The sequence below is a fragment of the Scyliorhinus canicula genome, chromosome 8, assembly GCF_902713615.1.
Source record: "Scyliorhinus canicula chromosome 8, sScyCan1.1, whole genome shotgun sequence".
Classification (NCBI taxonomy): domain Eukaryota; kingdom Metazoa; phylum Chordata; class Chondrichthyes; order Carcharhiniformes; family Scyliorhinidae; genus Scyliorhinus; species Scyliorhinus canicula.
In genome coordinates this window covers 195240717-195251746 of record NC_052153.1, presented here as the reverse complement: position 1 = coordinate 195251746, position 11030 = coordinate 195240717, and the positions used below count along the sequence as shown (strand labels likewise).

The 11030-nt window shown below is 53.5% G+C and overlaps 1 protein-coding gene across 2 annotated transcripts in view; it reads left to right on the top strand.

The window, feature by feature from the left end:
- Positions 1-434: 434 nt before the first annotated feature.
- The window catches only part of ttc33 (tetratricopeptide repeat domain 33), a 90569-nt gene continuing 79973 nt past the window's right edge, over positions 435-11030 (top strand). For both annotated transcript variants that reach the window (XM_038805963.1, XM_038805964.1), the window contains exon 1: positions 435-607. The gene's annotated coding sequence lies outside the window, so the exon portion shown is untranslated. The remainder of the gene's footprint in view (positions 608-11030) is intronic.

Sequence of the window (11030 nt, the reverse complement as noted above, 5' to 3'; positions counted from 1 at the left end):
TTCTTATCCCGTCATAGATCATAGAATTTACAGTGCAGAAGGAGGCCATTTCAGCCCATCGAGTCTGCACCGGCTCTTGGAGGAAACCCACGCAGACACGGGGAGGATGTGCAGACTCCGCACAGACAGTGACCCAAGCCGGGAATCGAACCTGGGACCCTGGAGCTGTGAACCAATTGTGCTGACCACTGTGCTGCCCAAATCATGGCTGCATGTTGATTGCAACATGGATATCATATCCCCCAACCCTTTTAAAAAAAGAACATGCAAACTGATGGGTGAAGAGAGTGTGCTGCAATGTGAATGGAGCAAGGGCGCCTGCGCAGAGCGGCCCCGCCCGGTCCCGGCACCGCGCCTGCGCGGATCGAAGGGCCGGGCCCGGCACTGCGCCAGCGCATTGGGCGGGGCCGCTCTGCGCAGGCGCCGGGCTCGGCGTCACCATAGTAACCGGGCCTAGTCAGCTGGCAGGCCTGCAATCCAGCGGTTCGTTTGCGCCGCTCAGCCCCGCAGCTGAGGCCTGGAAGAGAAAGGCCGGGGATTGGGGGCCCAGTTTGGAGTTTGTGAGACGGGGATGTTTTGGAGAGAGTGAGGCAGGAGAAGCGAGCAGGTAATGGCAGCAGGGGCTGGGCCGGGGGTGTGTGATTGGGAGGGGAGGCAGGGTGATGGGGGGGCAGGGGGGGTGGGGGGGGGGGGCAGGGAGGGTGATGGGGGGGGGGGGGGGCAGGGAGGTGGATGGGGGGGGGGGGGCAGGGAGGGTGATGGGGGGGGGCAGCAGGGATAGGGGGATGGGGTCGGGCGGCAGGCGGGTGTGGGGGTGGAGGCAGGGGGTGGATGTGGGGGGGAGGCAGGGAGGGTGATGGTGGTGGGGGGGCAGGGGCGGTAGGGTGGGGGGGCAGGGAGGTGTGGGGTTGGGGGGCAGGAGAGGGTGATGGTGGGGGGGTGCAGGGAGGGTGATGGTGGGGTGGGCACGGGAGGTGATGGTGGGGTGGGGGGAAGGGAGGGTGATGGGGTGGGGGTGGTGGCAGGGAGGGTGATGGTGGGGGGGGGCAGGGAGGGTGATGGTGGGGGGGGGCAGGGAGGGTGATGGTGGGGGGGGCAGGGAGGTGATGGTGGTGGGGGGGCAGGGAGGGTGATGGTGGTGGGGCAGGGAGGGTGATGGGGGGGGGGCAGCAGGGAGGGTGATGGGGGGGGGAGGCAGGGAGGGTGATGGGGGGGGGAGGCAGGGAGGGTGATGGTGGGGGGGAGGCAGGGAGGGTGATGGTGGTGGGGGGGCAGGGAGGGTGATGGTGGTGGGGGGGCAGGGAGGGTGATGGTGGTTGGGGGGCAGGGAGGGTGATGGTGGGGGGGTGCAGGGAGGGTGATGGTGGGGGGGGGCAGGGAGGGTGATGGTGGGGGGGGGGGGCAGGGAGGGTGATGGTGGTGGGGGGGGGGCAGGGGGGGTGATGGTGGGGGGGGGGCAGGGAGGGTGATGGTGGGGGGGGGCAGGGAGGGTGATGGTGGGGGGGGCAGGGAGGGTGATGGTGGTGGGGGGGCAGGGAGGGTGATGGTGGTGGGGCAGGGAGGGTGATGGGGGGGGGGCAGGGAGGGTGATGGGGGGGGCAGGGAGGGTGATGGGGGGGGGGCAGGGAGGGGTGATGGGGGGGCAGGGAGGGTGATGGGGGGGGGGGCAGGGAGGGTGATGGGGGGGGGCAGGGAGGGTGATGGGGGGGGCAGCAGGGAGGGTGATGGGGGGGGGACGGCAGGGAGGGTGATGGGGGGGGGAGGCAGGGAGGGTGATGGTGGGGGGGAGGCAGGGAGGGTGATGGTGAGGGGGGGGCAGGGAGGGTGATGGTGGTGGTGGGGGCAGGGAGGGTGATGGTGGTGGGGGGCAGGGAGGGTGATGGTGGGGGGGTGCAGGGAGGGTGATGGTGGGTGGGGGGGCAGAGGGTGATGGTGGGGGGGGGCAGAGGGTGATGGTGGTGGGGGGGGCAGAGGGTGATGGTGGGTGGGGGGGGCAGAGGGTGATGGTGGGGGGGGGCAGAGGGTGATGGTGGGGGGTGCAGAGGGTGATGGTGGGGGGGGGGGCAGGGAGGGTGATGGTGGGGGGGGGGCAGGGAGGGTGATGGTGGTGGGGGGGGCAGGGAGGGTGATGGTGGGGGGGCAGGGAGGGTGATGGTGGGGGGGGCAGGGAGGGTGATGGTGGGGGGGGGCAGGGAGGGTGATGGTGGGGGGGGCAGGGAGGGTGATGGTGGGGGGGCAGGGTGATGGTTGGGTTGGGGGGGCAGGGTGATGGGGGCAGGGTGTTGGGGGGGCAGGGTGTTGGGGGGGCAGGGTGTTGGGGGGGCAGGGTGGATGGGGGGGTGGGGGGGGCAGGGTGATGGGGGGGGTGGGGGGGGGCTGGGGGGTGGGGGGGGCAGGGTGATGGGGGGGGTGGGGGGGCAGGGTGCAGGGTGATGGGGGGGGGGGGGGCAGGGTGATGGGGGGGGCAGGGTGATGGGGGGGGTGTGGGGGGGGGGCAGGGTGATGGGGGTGGCAGGGTGATGGGGGTGGGGGGGCAGGGTGATGGGGTGGGGGGGGCAGGGTGATGGGGTGGGATGGGGGTGGGGGGGCAGGGTGATGGGGGGAAGTCTGCTGCTGTCCAGACACCCAGCACAGGCTGATGGATTGGAAACTCAGATACTGCCAGACTGGCCGGGCTTATCCAGCCGTATCCATGCTGAGCCGTATTCGCCACATCCGCTTCCGCAGTAATCCATATCTGCGACATCCTGATCCGCGAAAAGCCATAATATTGATATCGGCGAGGCCCGTATCTGCAACGTTTATATGCGCGACATCCATATCGCAATATAAATCGAGTCTCAGTAACGGTGACCATGAAACTATTGTCAATTGTTGTAAAATCCCATCTGGTTCACTCATGTCCTTTAGGGAAGGAAATCTGCCGTCCTTACCCGGTCTGGCCTACATTATCATAGAATTTACAGTGCAGAAGGAGGCCATTCGGCCCATCGAGTCCGCACCGGCTCTTGGAAAGAGCACCCTACCCAAGGTCAACAACTCCACCCTATCCCCATAACCCAGTAACCCCACCCAACACTAAGGGCAATTTTGGATACTAAGGGCAATTTAGCATGGCCAATGAACCTAACCTGCACATCTTTAGACTGTGGGAGGAAACCAGAGCACCCGGAGGAAACCCACGCAGACACGGGGAGGATGTGCAGACTCCGCACAGACAGTGACCCAAGCCGGAATCGAACCTGGGACCCTGCCCCCCCCCCCCCCCAACCTGGAGCTGTGAAGCAATTGTGCTATCCACAATGCTACTGTGCTGCCTCAAACATGTGACTCCAGACCCACAACAATGTGGTTGACTCGTAACTGCCCACTGGAATGGCTGAGCAAATCTCTCTGTCCAAGGAAAATTAGGGATGGGCAATAAATGCTGTCTGAGCCGGTGACACCCACTTCCCGTGGAAGAATCAAAAATAATTAGCGATATTGTATTATAAAAGTTATATCCAGTTTCCTAATGGCATTGATGTAACTTTTACAATCTTGCAGCCAAACCCTTCCATCATCAGAGAGAAAATGCTGAAAAATCAAAGCTTTGACAAAGAGTCATTGGACTTGAAATGTTGGCTCTTTTCTCTCCCTACAGATGCTGTCAGACCTGCTGAGATTTTCCAGCAGTTTCTCTTTCATTTCAGATTCCAGCATCCGCAGTAATTTGCTTTTAAACCCTTCCATCATCCCTGTGTACGGTGTATGATAATTGCTAGGATCTTACCAGATACCCATTTCTCATTGGTGGTGTAACTACTGGCTAGCGCTCTCTTCCCCCTGGTTGAATACTCACTTTTTAGAGATTTTCTCCCTCCTTACTATTTGTGTTTGTTGTTGTCATTTGACAATATCTGAAGTATCAGGTGGAATTAACAAAGGTGAGTTCGATGCTGTCGCGTGTACAGTGTTAGAACATAGAACAGTACAGCACAGAACAGGCCCTTCGGCCCTCGATGTTGTGCCGAGCAATGATCACCCTACCCAAACCCATGTATCCACCCTATACCCGTAACCCAACAACCCACCCCCTTAACCTTACTTTTTAGGACACTACGGGCAATTTAGCATGGCCAATCCACCTAACCCGCACATCTTTGGACTGTGGGAGGAAACCGGAGCACCCGGAGGAAACCCACGCACACACGGGGAGGACGTGCAGACTCCGCACAGACAGTGACCCAGCCGGGAATCGAACCTGGGACCCTGGAGCTGTAAAGCATTTATGCTAGCCACCATGCTACCGTGCTGCCCTTCTGTTAAGACATTAGGAATTTGTTTATTTTCCTCGCCAATGTCCCCTGGTTCTTTGACACTTTGGAATGCTTCAAAGATTGAACGAAATGTTCGGCCAATCCATCCATTGCAGACTGATACGAGCTGACTTGATGGGATGTGTACCGTTTCCCTTCGCGTAGTCCTCAAACTCCTTTGAGGTAAACTGAGTACCATGGTCACTGACAATCTGCAAAATCTTGTGAGTATTCCACCTCGTTTCTCAGTTGCCGTTGACCTCTTTATCACGACTTCCGGCCATTAATAGTGTGTATCCAAAATCACTAAGGACACGTGGACCAGCCTAATCGATGTGTATTTTCTGCCATGCCTGTGTCGGCCATTCCCACGGATGTAATAGTTGGAATGGTGGAGTGTTCTTTAGTTTGCGCAAGATTGAAATTTCCCTACGTTCTCTTCAATTTGAGCACCTAATCCTGGCCACCAAAAATAACTGCGTGCCAGTTCCTTCATCCTCACCACACAAGATGTTTCCAGCTGGTCAAGACCCTACTACGCAAATATTAGGACATCCCGGACCAGACCCCAATTTGTGTTGGGATACCAGACGAGAAACCCCAAACAATTAGAAATTTGTAAAACCTAGTAAAGGATATTTTACCCCAGGAGTGATGACTCTGACCAACAGAACAAAGAAAAAGAAGTATCTTTTATGTTAAAACAAACTTTAATTTTACACAGAATTAACCACGCTGACAAAGCAGTTCTTAAATAAAAGGAGAAACTGTAACTTACTGTCTACACCTGCCACAATAGAATCTCCAACTAAGCAACCCAATACAGTTCACAATCCACTCATAACTAAAGTTAGCAATCAGGGTTACTTGCTGTTCTCTGTGCAGACCATTGTAAATATACCCTTTCAAGAACTAGGGCAACACAGTAGCACAGGGGTTAGCACTGTTGCCTCACAGCGCCAAGATCCCAGGTTTGATTCCCGTCTTGGCGGCTTGTGTCACTGTCTGTGCGGAGTCTGCACCGTCTCCCTGTGTCTGCATGGGTTTCCTCCGGGTGCTCCGGTTTCCTCCTACAAGTCCCAAAAGACGTGCTGTTAGGCAATTTGGACATTCTGAAGTCTCCCTGCGTGTACCTGAACAGGCACCGGAATGTGGCAACCTGGGGCTTTTCACAGTAACGTCATTGCAGTGTTAATGTCAGCCTACTTGTGACAAAAATTATTCTTATTATTACAACCTGAAAATCCTTCTGTCTTGTCGGACTCAAATCCTGTGGCAAAACTACAGATAGACCTGGCTCCTCCCATTCATTACATATTCTGTATCCCACAAAGATGTCCCATGAACTGCTTAGCTAGGACTAAATACCACTGCCTAATAAATTATCTATACTGCAGGACTCTCCTTTCTATAAACAATATTCTATGAGCCAACTCTCTATACACAAGTAATGGTTTAAAATCAATGATTATCTCACCTTTACGACTCCTTACTCACATCTTTAGCAGACAGTCTGCCTGCATTTTAACCCAGGGGTTTTAATAACATTACCACAACAAAATATGAAATATAGTATATAACAAATTCCTACATTCATCACACGAGCATGGAGGAATAATCACACAGATTCCCCGTAATAGAGCTGCACTCTGAATTGTCAACTGAAGTCTTTGTGTGATATAGGGCTTGAAGTCTGGATTTTTCCTATGAACGTCTGACAGCGTTCCTTTTTGGACCAGGTCCGTCAGCTTCCCCATCACTGGATCAGTTCTTGTGTATATTTGAACTTGAGATGAAGTTAGTCATGAGCAAGAAATACAAGAAATTGACTAAACGTTGTCACAACACCCTGGGCAATCGTACGGTCAGTTCCAGCCCCCCTTGACCCCGGGTAGCAATATAAGTGAATTAAGAAATAATTCTTATTAACTTGTGGAGATTTTGGCTCTAGACTGCTGCACTGAGATGCGGACACCAGGTTTATCAGATGGTACCACACAACCTAAAGGAAATGTCTTGGCTTGGTCTATCGCGATAGGAGTTCCAACTCTGCCCAAAATCTGTGGTTTAAACAGAAATCCCAGATGCTGCAGCGATGTTGGAGCAGCTAACCAATAGACAGGCAGCAGGGCGGGGGATAAAAGGAAGAACACAGGACAGACAAAAAGGGTTTTACAACAGTATCTTTACAATATCCTCAGGTTCACGCTTGACTTGTAACGGCAATCGTGACAAAGCAACAGTGCCAAGCCTGTTTGGCACATAGCAACGTGTGCAAAGGCTTCAATCGTGTTGCAAAATTCGGCACAAGTTTGCCCTCATCACTGATCAATTCTTAAATGACCTTTATTGTGTCACATTTTGAAGACCTGTTTCTAAGATTGCTGACATTTTCTTTGGCTCTCTGTGTAAGGTGTCTTTGTCGATGATCTGACTGATATGAATGACTTGAAAAAGTTGCACTTTTCCTTTTGAACTCTCCGATTGTGGCTCTGTAATTGCTTCAGGGCAGCTTCCAAATTCTCCAAGTGCTGCTGTTCACTCGAACGGGTGATGAGTGTCATCTAAATAACATTACACTCCATTCAACACACTGAGAATTTGATCCTTGCATTTTATGAAAAAGAGCAGGTGCAGATATTATTCCCAAATGCAGTCTTCTGTAGCTAAACAGACCTTTGTGCGTTATGATGGTGAGTGGTGGCTATGATTCAGCAGCCACATTGATCTGCAGATCTGCTTGTGAAAGATCAATTTTACTGAATTTCTGCCTTCCAGAAAGTCCAGCAAATAAGTCTTCAATTAGCAGCAGCGGATAATGATCTGCGCATGGAACTGGGTTAATAGTTGTTTTAAAATCTCTTCAAATTCTCACTGAGCCATCCCATTTTAATACAGGAGCGATTGGTGTTGCACAATCACTTGCTGCAACTGGTTCAATGACTCCTGTTCGTATTCGCCTTTCTAGTTCTTCAACTTTAGGCTTGATGGCCTATGATGGGTATAGTAAGGTATTTGCGTGGGTTTCACCCCCACAACCCAAAGTTGTGCAGGGTAGGTAGATTGGCCACACTAAATTGCCCCTTAATTGGGAAAAATTAATTGGGTACTCGAAAAAAAAAATTTTTAAATCCTTGTCGCCAGCATTCCCATCTATATATTTCTTTGTTGCGGAAAAAGAAAGTGTATGGCGGTGCCTACTCTCTGGATACTTGTCCAACATGATGAGAGGTTTATTAAGGGTGTTGCTCAACACAAGCTGCCCAAAGCCCACGTAAACACTCTGCTGACATCACAACACATTACGTGACGCTTAACCAGCAGGAATGTATTCCCAGATACATAACCGTTAAGTAAATGAGAAAGAATGTTTGATGGGAATCGTGTAGAGGGAGCTTTACTCGTGTAGAGGGAGCAGTTTTACATTCCACCCCATGCGGACGTGAAAATCGCGCTGGACGAAATGTACACATCCACAAATAGCGAAATCCCATACCAGCCTCCCCGGACAGGCGCCGGAATGTGGCGACTAGGGGCTTTTCACAGTAACTTCATTGAAGCCTACTCGGAACAATAAGCGATTTTCATTTCATTTCATAGCCTTGAAACGAAACATCCCGAGGCCTTGTTCATCGTGGCCGGGGACCTCAATCAGGCCAAGCTCAAGAGGGTACTACCCAAGTTACCACCAACACGCCACCTGTTCCACTAGAAGCCCAAACATCCTGGACCACTGCTGTTTGATGGAGACAGTGTAGAGGGAGCTTTACTCTGTATCTAACCCCGTGCTGTACCTGTCCTGGGAGTGTTTGATGGGGGACAGTGTAGAGGGAGCTTTACTCTGTATCTAATCCCGTGCTGTACCTGTCCTGGGAGTGTTTGATGGGGACAGTGTAGAGGGAGCTTTACTCTGTATCTAACCCCGTGCTGTACCTGTCCTGGGAGTGTTTGATGGGGATTGTGTTCTGGGAGTGTTTGATGGGGATTGTGTTCTGGGAGTGTTTGATGGGGATTATGTTCTGGGAGTGTTTGATGGGGATTGTGTTCTGGGAGTGTTTGATGGGGATTGTGTTCTGGGAGTGTTTGATGGGGACTGTGTTCTGGTAGTGTTTGATGGGGATTGTGTTCTGAGAGTGTTTGATGGGGACTGTGTTCTGGTAGTGTTTGATGGGGATTGTGTTCTGGGAGTGTTTGATGGGGACCGTGTTCTGGGAGCGTTTGATGGGGACCGTGTTCTGGAAGCGTTTGATGGGGACCGTGTCCTGGGAATGTTTGATGGGGACCGTGTCCTGGGAGTGTTTGATGGGGACCGTGTCCTGGGAGTGTTTGATGGGGACCGTGTTCTGGGAGTGTTTGATGGGGATCGTGTTCTGGGAGTGTTTGATGGGGATCGTGTTCTGGGAGTGTTTGATGGGGATCGTGTTCTGGAGTGTTTGATGGGGACCGTGTTCTGGAAGCGTTTGATGAGGACCGTGTTCTGGAAGCGTTTGATGGGTTCGTGTCCTGGGAGCGTTTGATGGGGATTGTGTACCGGGAGTGTTTAATGGGGATTGTGTCCTGGGAGTGTTTGATGGGGATTGTGTCCTGGGAGTGTTTGATGGGGATTGTGTCCTGGGAGTGTTTGATGGGGACCGTGTCCTGGGAGTGTTTGGTGGGGATTATGTCCTGGGAATGTTTGATGCGGACCGTGTCCTGGGAGTGTTTGATGGGGACCGTGTCCTGGGAGTGTTTGATGGGGACCGTGTCCTGGGAGTGTTTGATGGGGACCGTGTCCTGGGAGTGTTTGATGGGGACCGTGTCCTGGGAGTGTTTGATGGGGACCGTGTCCTGGGAGTGTTTGATTTGGACCGTGTCCTGGGAATGTTTGATGGGGACCGTGTCCTGGGAATGTTTGATGGGGACCGTGTCCTGGGAGTGTTTGATGCGGACCGTGTCCTGGGAATGTTTGATGGGGATCGTGTCCTGGGAATGTTTGATGGGGATCGTGTCCTGGGAATGTTTGATGGGGACCGTGTCCTGGGAATGGTGGATGGGGACCGTGTCCTGGGAATGGTGGATGAGGACCGTGTTCTGGGAGTGTTTGATGGGGATCATGTTCTGGGAGTGTTTGATGGGGACCGTGTCCTGGGAATGTTTGATGGGGACCGTGTCCTGGGAGTGTTTGATGGGGATCGTGTTCTGGGAGTGTTTGATGGGGATCGTGTTCTGGGAGTGTTTGATGGGGATCGTGTTCTGGGAGTGTTTGATGGGGATCGTGTTCTGGGAGCGTTTGATGGGGATCGTGTTCTGGGAGCGTTTGATGGGGATCGTGTTCTGGGAGCGTTTGATGGGGACCGTGTTCTGGGAGCATTTGATGGGGATCGTGTTCTGGGAGCGTTTGATGGGGATCGTGTTCTGGGAGCGTTTGATGGGGATCGTGTTCTGGGAGCGTTTGATGGGGACCGTGTTCTGGAAGCGTTTGATGGGGATTGTGTCCTGGGAGTGTTTAATGGGGATTGTGTCCTGGGAGTGTTTGATGGGGATTGTGCCCTGGGAATGTTTGATGGGGATTGTGTCCTGGGAATGTTTGATGGGGATTGTGTCCTGGGAATGTTTGATGGGGATTGTGTCCTGGGAATGTTTGATGGGGACCGTGTTCTGGGAGTATTTGATGGGGATTGTGTCCTGGGAATGTTTGATGGGGACCGTGTCCTGGGAGTGTTTGGTGGGGATTGTGTCCTGGAAATGTTTGATGGGGATCGTGTTCTGGGAGCGTTTGATGGGGACCGTGTTCTGGGAGCATTTGATGGGGATCGTGTTCTGGGAGCGTTTGATGGGGATCGTGTTCTGGGAGCGTTTGATGGGGATCGTGTTCTGGGAGCGTTTGATGGGGACCGTGTTCTGGAAGCGTTTGATGGGGATTGTGTCCTGGGAGTGTTTAATGGGGATTGTGTCCTGGGAATGTTTGATGGGGATTGTGTCCTGGGAATGTTTGATGGGGATTGTGTCCTGGGAATGTTTGATGGGGATTGTGTCCTGGGAATGTTTGATGGGGACCGTGTTCTGGGAGTATTTGATGGGGATTGTGTCCTGGGAATGTTTGATGGGGACCGTGTCCTGGGAGTGTTTGGTGGGGATTGTGTCCTGGAAATGTTTGATGGGGACCGTGTCCTGGGAGTGTTTGATGGGGACCGTGTCGTGGGAACGTTTGATGGGGACCGTGTCCTGGGAATGTTTGATGGGGATTGTGTCGTGGGAACGTTTGATGGGGACCGTGTCCTGGGAGTGTTTGATGGGGACCGTGTCCTGGGAGTGTTTGATGGGGACCGTGTCCTGGGAATGTTTGATGGGGACCGTGTTCTGGGAGTGTTTGATAGGGACCATGTCGTGGGAGTGTTTGATGGGGACCGTGTCCTGGGAGTGTTTGATGGGGACCGTGTTCTGGGAGTGTTTGATAGGGACCATGTTGTGGGAGTGTTTGATGGGGACCGTGTCCTGGGAGTGTTTGATGGGGACCGTGTCCTGGGAGTGTTTGATGGGGACCGTGTTCTGGGAGTGTTTGATGGGGACCGTGTTCTGGGAGTGTTTGATGGGGACCGTGTTCTGGGAGTGTTTGATGGGGACCGTGTCCTGGGAATGTTTGATGGGGATTGTGTCCTGGGAGGTTGTGCTGCTGCTAATTTGTCTCCTGAACATTATGGATGGATGTTAAATAAAAACCGAAAACTCTCGAAGTACACAGCAGACTGATGC